Source organism: Aedes aegypti, chromosome 2, assembly GCF_002204515.2.
Source record: "Aedes aegypti strain LVP_AGWG chromosome 2, AaegL5.0 Primary Assembly, whole genome shotgun sequence".
Lineage (NCBI taxonomy): Eukaryota > Metazoa > Arthropoda > Insecta > Diptera > Culicidae > Aedes > Aedes aegypti.
Window position 1 is genome coordinate 226,108,831 of NC_035108.1, and position 11,611 is coordinate 226,120,441.

Below are 11,611 nucleotides of genomic sequence, written 5' to 3' on the forward strand. Positions count from 1 at the left end.
GATTTATTTTTCTTCGCAAATTTTTGAATTTTGGTTTTTGATTTTTATTATTTTTATTTTTGAACATCCCTATCCTTTTCAATTTTTTCTTGAAGCCTCTTCTGGTTACTGATTTTTGACAATAATAAAAATTTGAGTTTTTACTATACTTTTGAAAATATGAATTTTTTAAATTTTTTCTTGAACATTTTTTATTTTCCGTGTAACTAACGGAAAAACGGATTTGAAATCATTTCAATATCATCAGGCTCTTCTTCTGTGATAGGTTGATCGTAGAAAAATATAAAAGGTACGATTTTTTATAATACACGTTTAATGTATCCCAGGCATTTGTAGGTTATATAAGAATACAATTTTTCAAACAATTTTCAATAATACAAAAAAGTTTCAAAAATCATAAAGAACTTTTCTTATATGCATGTTATGAGTCAAGGTTTAGGCCAAAGATAAAATCATTTTAATTTCCGAGCTACGAAAAAATACACAAAATTCCTAAGTGTACCCCGTCTAAAGGCGGGGTTGGGTATTAGAGGGTTAAGGTACCCCGGGGCAAGTGGGACATAGAAAAACGATAGTTCAAACAAATTGTTCAGAATAATTTACAAATGTCAATATTTTGCAAATCGAACAACACGGTCACATTTTGGCAACATATTTGCTGGTTTGTGCATGAATTTGTTCGAATAATTTCGAAATTGTGAAAACCTTAGAGGAAAGATGTACAATGAGCCATTAGACGCAGTTACCTCGCTAAACGGGGCAAGTGGGACACATCCAGTTTCGTGCGTAAAACCACATCAGTAAGTCAACCGTTGCTACAATAGGATTGATAAATTATAGATATTTTATTTTGAGTACATATTTTATGTACAGAAGGGATCAACCATAAAATACGTAACGTTTTAGGAAGAAACCCTAAGTTTAAAAATACGCCACCTCGCATTTAATTCTAACTGAAAATTTGACACAAAAAGCGCAAAGAGGTATAAACATGTTCAAAATATATCCTTTATAAGTTATCAATCGAAAAGCAGCAAGTAAACTTTTAATAATTGACGAATTTTTGAATATGTTCTGTTATTTTTGTTATGCATGGCGAAAACCACTTAATGGGATGGAATTGTTTTCCGCAACTAATAAATATTTTAAAAATAAAAATTAAAAAAAAAAATCATCGAAATTTGGCATTTTTTCTCACTTTTTGGCAAGTACGTAATATAAGATTGTTTTTTTTTTTTTTTGATAAAAATCATTCGTTTGAATGTTTAAATGGTACTCTCTAAGAAAATGTTTGAAACGTGTAGGAAAAGATTTTATTCTGGTGCTAGTTTTGATAGGTCCCACTTGCCCCGGGTATTAATATATTTTGGGGTAAGTTAGACCATAGAAATTTCATATGAAATGAAAACAATATACCTGTTTATCGTAAGCAGCTTGTTATAATACTTAAAGTTGTAACTTGCCGATGGTAATTCGATTTATTGCACAATTATTTTTTGCGAGCCAATGCAGAATGTGACAATTTATCATGCAAGTTGAAAATGACGCTGAGCTGACAACTGTTGCAAGGAGCACATGGTAATAAAAATAACAATATTGTTTGTACTAAATATTGAGGATTTTGCCCTCTAATAGACTCACACCTAAATAATTTTGTCACACCAAAATATTCTCCCACCATGTTTGCCATATATTGGATGGCGTCGTAGCTAACAAAACCAACACGTAACGCACATGTAACGCATTATGTTGGATTGTACATTGAATGCAAGGTGTGTGCTTCTATGAAAGTGCCATATAAACTGACGTGTGAGTATTTATGTTTCCACGTTGAAAATGTGCACGAGAATCTATTCCTTAACTAAACGAACAATACATTCCTCATCATTGTATCTTCAACTTTCTAGAAGAATGCCCCCTTGAAAAACGTTTCCTAAAAGAGCTATGACGGAAGGTCCCACTTACCCCGTATTCTCACTTGCCCCGAGGTATTTTAATATACCGGATTTATTTTTCGCGACCCACTAAAAACTGGCTCACGACCCCCCAGGGGGTCGCGACCCACAGTTTGGGAAACTATGACTTTATAGAATCCGCAATCTGTTGTCATGTCTGAATAGCTATTAGCGCGTTTGCTCAAAAAGACTGCGTCGTACCCCGGAGGAAAGGAACAACAGCGGCTTTGCTCACTTTTTACTTCATTCTTATGGGAGATAACATTGCGACGTTTCATCAAACGAGGTTGTTCCTTTTCTGGACAATTTGCCACCACAGTTGATCAGCAGAAGTTTTCTCATTTAATTTTGTATGGGGAAAGGCATCTAACTTCAAATATCTTCTGAATGAAAGATTTAATCGAAAAAATATTTGGCAGGCGTGATAGCCATAATCATTACGCACAACCGGAACCAAATATTTTTTCGAAAATAGTTCCCAATTTAGAAAAATAATTCGTTAGATGCATTTCGCCATACAAATATTTTTCGCGTTACCTGTTAGCGATTTTTCGAGCACAGACACTAGCGCATGTGCGTTAGTATGTGGCGAGTAGCGAATCCGGTCATGCATGTAACCCATTGAAAACTTTACAATAGCCGTGCGGTGTATCATATCCAGCGGACCACTCAATATAATTCGCTCTAACGAAGGTACGGTGCTGCCATCTGGAAAAAGTTTACTCTATGCGTGAAGCGTCGAAAATTTAACCCGTCAAGGTATAGGAAGTGAAATTTCAAATGCTTATATAAAATTAATTACAATAGCTTTTTAAATTCTTTTCAGTACATGTTGATGGACTATTGATGGGCTACATTATGGACACATTATTTTGATTTTTATATTTTTTCCTCAATATTCTGCGGATTCTATAGCTTATCATAAATCAAACCCCGTACACTTGACAAAATTTAATTAAATTATGTTTTGAATTTTTTGGAAGCATTTGAAAATTGAAACAGTTTGTTGACCCTATGCGTGAAGCTCCGATTTCTTTACATGGCAAAGCATAGGGAGTCAATTTTCAAATGCTTCCAAAAAATTCAAAACATAATTTAATTAAATTTTGTCAAGCTTTCATTACTGAAAAATTTGAAGTTAGTTGCCTTTCCCCATACAAAATAAAACGAGAAAACATCTGCTGATCAACTGTGAACAAGCGCAAAGAAAGTAATCCATTGTCGGCACTATCTGTCAAATACACTCATCAAAACCATTTTGGTGAATATAACAACACAGCTTATGTCTTAGCTTCGCATAACAAATAGAAGGATATTATTCGCGTCTACGAAGGTAATTACCACAGTTGACCCTATGCGTGAAGCTCCGATTATTTTACATGGCAAAGCATAAGAAGTCAATTTTCAAATGCTTCTAAAAAATTCAAAACACTTTTTAATTAAATTCTGCTAAGTGTACGTGGTTAGACTATTGATCAACTATAGAATCAGTAGCATATTGAGAAAAATATATTAAACTCAAAATTATATGCCTATAATGTAGCCCATCAAAATTATATCAACATGTACTGAAAAGATTTTAAATAACTATTGTAGTTGATTTTATATGAACATTTGGAATTTCGCTTCCTATACCTTGCCGGGTAAAATTTTCGACGCTTCACGCACAGAGTAAACTTTTTCCAGATGGCAGCACCGTACCTCCGTCAGAGCGAATTGTCACTCTATCGAGTCTCCAGTTGAAAGCCAGAATCATCGACATGCGAAAACCGCGATTTTCCTCTAAATCTATGCGTTGCACCTAACGTCGAACATAGTGCGCTGAACATCAGCTGATCTGGTGTGCTACACAGCGCACCTTGCCCGACGTAGCTCCGACGCATAGAAAATCCGTTTTTCGTGTGTAGAAAATTCCGGTTATCAACTGCGTGAATTCGAGTGTACGAAGGTACGGTGCTGCCATCTGGGAAAAGTTTGCTCGATGCGTGAAGCGTCGAAAATTTTACCCGGCAAGGTATAGGAAGCGAAATTCCAAATGTTCATATAAAATCAACTACAATAGTTATTTAAAATCTTTTCAGTACATGTTGATATAATTTTGATGGGCTACATTATAGGCATATAATTTTGAGTTTAATATATTTTTCTCAATATGCTACTGATTCTATAGTTGATCAATAGTCTAACCACGTACACTTAGCAGAATTTAATTAAAAAGTGTTTTGAATTTTTTAGAAGCATTTGAAAATTGACTTCTTATGCTTTGCCATGTAAAATAATCGGAGCTTCACGCATAGGGTCAACTGTGGTAATTACCTTCGTAGACGCGAATAATATCCTTCTATTTGTTATGCGAAGCTAAGACATAAGCTGTGTTGTTATATTCACCAAAATGGTTTTGATGAGTGTATTTGACAGATAGTGCCGACAATGGATTACTTTCTTTGCGCTTGTTCACAGTTGATCAGCAGATGTTTTCTCGTTTTATTTTGTATGGGGAAAGGCAACTAACTTCAAATTTTTCAGTAATGAAAGCTTTAATTTAATTCGAAGGCAACAAACACTTTCACAGATGTTTACGCCTCAAAAACGCTGTACTGTTCTTTGGTGCGGAGCATCTTAGAATATGCCTCTTCTGTCTGGTGTCCATCTCATGTTACGCAGATACTTTCAATGAGGCTCTGCACAAAAATATTCCTCTCCCTTTCACTCCTTCACGAAATTTGTAAACAACAAGGCCAGTAAACGTCAAAATCCCATACAAATTCAAAACAGTGCAGAGGCCTATAGAACGAGTGCAAAAAAAATCCTGAGGTTTGCGCTGAGTAGCCTACCGTGGAACGATGCAAGGAATTTGCCGAGCTACCGTGAACGATGCCAGCTGATAAGATTGGAATCTTTGTCAGCCAGACGTACCAATCAGCAAATTCTGTTCATATTCGACCTGATCAAAGGTGGAATAGATTGCCCTGCACTGCTGGAGCTGCTGAGTTTCAATGCTCTTTTTATAGAAGGTTTCGGAACGCTGTTATTCTGTACCAAATCATCGGACTAACTAATAGTTATGGTTATAACTATAGTTATGGTTGGAGACAAATTTGATTTTGACGTGACGAAGAACATATTTTTAAATAGAATTAGAAATTGATTTTACTATTTTTATATATATTAAATTCAGTCTGTACGATATTTCGAAGACGGTGTAAAAAAAAAAAAAATATTTGGTAGGCGTGACAGTCATTATCATTACGTACAACCGGCACCAAATATTTTTTTCGAAAATAATTCCAAATTTTGATAAATAATTCGTTAGATGCTTTTCGCTCCCAAGACGACAATGGATTACCTGCTTTGCTTTTGCCCACAGTTGATCAGCAGAAGTTTTCTCGTTTCATTTTGTATGGGGAAAGGCATCTAACTTCAAATTTCTCGTAAATGAAAGCATTAATCGAAAAAATATTTGGTAGGCGTGATAGTCATTACCATTACGTACAACCGGCACCAAATATTTTTTTCGAAAATAGTTCCCAAATTTGAGAAATAATTCGTTAGATGCATTTCGCCATACAAATATTTTTCGCCTTACCTTTTAGCGATTTTTCGTGCATAGAAACTAGCGCAAGTGCGTTACTATGTGGCGAGTAGCGAATCAGGGCATGCATGTAACCCATTCATTCGGTGGGGTGTGCTGCTGTCGTCATGATGATGGTTGACGAGAACAATGTCAAACTCATTCATGGTTTCAAAACATTCGGAACAAAATATTTATTTTCACCGCTTAAGTGAAATAATGTATGAAATTCAATGGTAGAGAATTCATTTCTCTACCCAATGTTATTTTTAGAGGCAGCGGACAATGGTTCGAAACGTGTTTTATTCAAGTGCAAAAATCGCTCAGGCGAAAGTTCCAATAAAACTAACCTCACATATTCTGGTTTTCCAACCTCAAACTAGTGCTCCTACCAGCCGGATCTCATTTTTTATGAAAGTAGTGGAATGATATAAAAATCAAACGTATGTAGAACATAGAGAATGGATATTCCTACCTTTTCCGCCTAACTGTTTCACTGTGAACCGTCTTATATCAGGAAAATAAAACATTTTTCCACACAGCGGCATGTGATGGATGCGTGAAAAATCAAATCTCTCATCATCTGACTAGTTGCGCTACCAAAGTATAGATGGCTAACAGAAACGCAACATGTTTCGCGATTGGAGGCGTTTTGGCCATACAAATATTTTTCGCGTTACCTTTGAGCGATTTTTCGTGCATAGACACTAGCGCATGTGCGTTACTATGTGGTGAGTAGCGCGGTTGCACCATCAAGGCCAGATTCATTTCTCGAGCGCGTACGCGAAAAAAAATCTCGAAAACTTATTCAAACCGACTCAAATCAAAAAAGTATACAAACTTACTTTATCGATTCTACGTGTTTCGCAGACGAAATTCTACACATTTCGCTCTAAACCAACTCGATTTTTCACCTTTAGAGCGTTTACTTTCCGGATTTACAAAACGACGAAAGTAAGATTTTCAACTTTCGCTACCTAACAACTACTTTCGCCGCTCTGCTGTATGGAGAGACAAAGTGACTTATCCACGAATCAAAACAAAACACTACTTGAGCCGATTTTACACTGATACAAAAACGTCGAAAGTAACTGAATAATTTGGCTTATCATTTAGTAATAAAATTGTTGTGAGAAATAACAGGAACTCCCTAGTTTTTTTTATCGCGAGCTTATTATATGCTAAATTTAAGCAATGTACACGGTGAAAAAATGTTAAAAAGGTGATTCATTTTAAAACAGTTTTAGAAGACAGGTTGGGATTCTTCTGAATTAATTTTCTCAAAACCATATGGAAGTTGCTTACGTCGATTTGAAAAAGTAATCGAGAAATATTCAATAAATAACTAAGTTTATGTATTAATGACTATTTTTTATTCTTCTTTCATATATTCTGGGATGCTTCCGGAAGATCATTTAAGATTATAAATTGAATCACTTTAGGATTCTTCAAGAAATTTTGAAAATTCTCTAGAGATTTTTCGGGTAGTCTCACTGTGCTTCTTACTGGAATTCCTCATCAATTCTTCCGTAAATTTCTCTAGGATTATCCTAAAAAATTCTCTAAAGTTCTTCTGGTAATCCTCATGGAGTCCTTTATACGAAAATCCTTCTGAAATTTATCAGGAAATCCCTCTGTAGCTCATTCATAAAACTATCTCCAACTGTTCCCTCCAAAAATCCTTTTTATATTCTAGAAATGCTTCTGAGATTCCTCTTCTTCTTCTTCTTGGCATTAACGTCCCTGTCGTAATGCTTGGCGATTTTCGCAGAAAATTGCTGAAAATCGCCAGCACCAATAAAACACAGAACCGTTAAATATAACCGGGCTAAATTTTAAGTTAACGAAAAATGCGTCCAATCGCTCTAACGTTCGCCAATAGAATGATTACATACGCTACTCGCAGCGACGACGGCCCTCTGCTAAATTACGATTGTAATTAGCTTCGTGTTCTTCTCGTGTCGTTCGCTTCGTTGTTTCTCCAGCGGGACATCTCTTCGAAAATCCTTCCTTTCCTACGCATTATTATTGCCTTTCGTGTGATCTCGCTCTACAACGGTTCCGGTACTATCGTTTACTATCGAGATCTTCACGAAGCCGAACATCATAGTTTTAGGCGCCTTCCTTTTCGATTTCTATTCGGCGGGCCGAAATTTCGAACCAAAACATCGCGGCGCCTTCCTACCTTCAGTTCGATGTTAAATACCGAACAACCACCCGAACCGTCTAACAATTCCGAATCAAGCTTCTCGCTCTCTCAAGCCAAGCTCGATCAAAGTTCTCGAATTCATTTCTTTTTTTTTTCGTTTCATGTTTTATAGCACATTTCCATTTGGCGCCAGACACGCTTAACATTTATCATCCATGTTTTGTAATCATTTTTTTTATCAATTCTGTAACCTATATCTACTACAATATTCCCCTCTTCTACTCTTTTTAATACTCCAAATATATTTCAAATTAACTTTTTTCTTAGATTTGTTTCCAGTTATTAGCTGTAATTTATTTTGATATCAGGCTTGTGAGTCGTGAATGTTACTCTTACAGTAATTTCAAAGTAACTCTTACATTCATTTCAAAGAATCCACTTACATTCATTTCAAAGAATCCACCACAAAATCTCTAACCCAATTCCAACTCAAACTCAATCAAAATCCAATTCATGCGTAATCCAAATCAAATAAAAATGTTATCCCATACGAAGACAATACAAATTCAATCCAAATCCAATCTGATCCTAATCAAAATCCAATTCAAATTCATTCCAAATCCAATCCAAATCCGATTCAAATCCAATCCAAATTTAGTCTGAATCTAATCTAAATCTAATCCAAATTCAATACAAATCCAATCCAAATCCAATTCAAACCCAATCTAAATCCAATCTAATCGAAATCCAATCCAAATCCAGTCCAAATTCAATCCAAATATAATCCACATCCAATTCAAAGCCAATCAAAATCAAATTCAAATCCAATCCAAAACAAATCCAAATCGAATTCAAATCAAACCAAATCCAATTCAAATCCAATCGAAATAAAATCCATATCCAATTGAAATTCATTTCAAATCCAGTTCAAATCCAATTCCAATACAATCCAGTTCAAATCCAATTTAAATCCAATTTAAATCCAATTTAAATCCAATCCATATCCAAATCCAATTAAAATCCAATCCAAATCCAATCCAAATCCAATCCAAATCCAATCCAAATCCAATCCAAATCCAATCCAAATCCAATCCAAATCCAATCCAAATCCAATCCAAATCCAATCCAAATCCAATCCAAATCCAGTCCAACTCCAATCCAAATCCTATCCAAGTCCAAGTCCGAATCATATCCAAATCCAATCCAAGTCCATTCCAAATGCATTCCACGTCCATTCCAATTCCATTTCAAATCCAATCCAAGTCCTTTCCAAATCCGTTCCAAATCCTATCCATTCAAAATCCAATCCAAATCCGATCCAAATCCAATCCAAATCCAGTCCAAATCCAATTCAAATCCAATCCAATCCAAATCCAATCCAATCCAAATCTAACCAAATCCAATCCAAATCCAATCCAATCCTAATCCCAATCCAAATCCAATCACAATCCAAATCCAATTCAAATCCAATTCAAATCCAATCCAAATCCAACCAAATCCAATCCAACTCTTATCCAAATCCAATCCAAATCCAATCCAAATCCAATCCAAATCCAATCCAAATCCAATCCAAATCCAATCCAAATCCAATCCAAATCCAATCCAATCCAATCCAAATCCAATTCAAATCCAATCCAAATCCAAATCCAAATCCAATCCAAATCCAATCCAAATCCAATCCAATCCAAATCCAATCCAAATCCAATCCAAATCCAATCCAAATCCAATCCAAATCCAATCCAAATCCAATCCAAATCTAATCCAAATCCAATCCAAATCCAATCTAAATCCAATGCAAATCCAATCCATATCCAATTCAAATCCAATTCAAATCCAATTTAAATCCAATTCAAATCAAATCCAAATCCAATTCAAATGCAATCCAGTTTAAATCCCATCCACATCTAATCGAAATCCAAATCTAATTAAAATCCAATTCAAATCCAGTCCAACTCTAATCCAAATCTAATCCGAATCCAATCCAAATCCAATCCAAATCCAATCCAGTCCATTCCAATTCCATTTCAAATCCAATCCAAGTCCTTTCCAAATCCTATCCATTCAAAATCCAATCCAAATCTAATCTTAATCCAATCCAAATCCAATCCAACTCAATTCAAATCCAAATCCAAATCCAATCCAATCCAATCCAAATCCATTCCAAGTCCATTCCATGCCCATTTCAAATCCATTTCAAATCTAATCAAAATCCCATCAAAATCCAATTCAAATCCAATCCAAATCAAATCCAATTGAAATACAATCCAGTTTAAATCCCATCCACATCTAATCGAAATCCAAATCTAATTAAAATCCAATTCAAATCCAGTCCAACTCTAATCCAAATCTAATCCGAATAAAATCCAAATCCAATCCAGTCCATTCCAATTCCATTTCAAATCCAATCCAAGTCCTTTCCAAATCCGTTCCAAATCCTATCCATTCAAAATCTAATCCAAATCTAATCTAAATCCAATCCAAATCCAATCCAACTCAATTCAAATCCAAATCCTAATCCAATCCAGTCCATTCCAAATCCATTTCAAATCCAATCCAAGTCCTTTACCAATCCGTTCCAAATCCTATCCATTCAAAATCCAATCTAAATCTAATTTAAATCCAATCCAAATCAAATTCAAATCCAATCCAAATCAAATCCAAATACAATCCAAATCCAATTCAAATCCAATCAAATCCAATCCAGTCCAAATCCAATACAAGTCAAATTTAAATCCAATACAAATCTAACCCATATCCAAACCCAATTAAAATCCAATCCAAATCCAGTCCAAATCCAATCCAATCCAAATCTAGTCTAAATCCTATCCATATCTAACCAAATCCAATCCAAATCAAATCCAAGTCCAATCCAAATCCAGTCCAAATTTAATCCAAATCTGATTCAAATCCAATCCAAATTCAGTCCAAATCTAATCCAAATCCAAATCCAATCCAAATCCACTCCAAAACCAATCCAAATCCATTTCAAATTCAATCCAAACTCAATATAATTATCATTGTATATCTTCACAATTTGCTTATTCATTACAGCCACTTTTTTTTTAAATGTGAGCTCTCTATAGGAGTCCTCTTAGCTCTTTATTGTTCTTAACCATTCTGAATATGTAACTCATAATGTCATTAGGAGTCCTCTCGCTCCTTTTCCATTTTTTTTTTGTACTTCCAAGATCGATTAATAGCTATGCTGTTGAAGAGACCTCTCGCTCTTTTTCAACTGGAGTCCTCTCGCTCCATACTCAGGTAAGAAGTCCTCCCGCTTCTTCCATTTAATTTATTTTTCACGTGCAATAAAAATATCAATATATATCGAATTGTTTTTCAACACACTTCGATCATTTGAAAATTAATTATTTATTCTCCTCAACCACGTAACTGAAACTTGATTTTGTATTATCAATGTGTTAATATGTTCAACCATTTATCATTTTGACCAAAATTTATTTTTTTGTGTGTGTCGCGCCAAGTTCAATAAAGCTCAACCATAAATTATTCGGAAATGCAAAACAATCGTTTGAAATTCAACACTTCCATTTTTTCTTCCATCATTATTCCATATCTCACTTTTATAATTTTTAACTTTTAATTTGAATCATAACTGAGCCGAAAGCCATTCTGCTACGTGATAGTTAATTTAGTTTCATAAAAAATCTTATTTCTATTCAACAACGAGCAACAAATTATTTCAATGTTCAATGTTACTCCACGTGTTCAAGAAAATTTCGCCATTTTGTTTCGATGACGTGATTTCACCACACTTTTATAAACTTTCACTTTTTCCGGCCTTTTCGTTTTTTTTTCACTAATGGCCAAGTAAGATAACAAGCGGACGGGAGCGATCACTGCGCCACTGTCGTAATGCTTGGCGATTTTCGCAGAAAATTGCTGAAAATCGCCAGCACCAATAAAACACAGAAC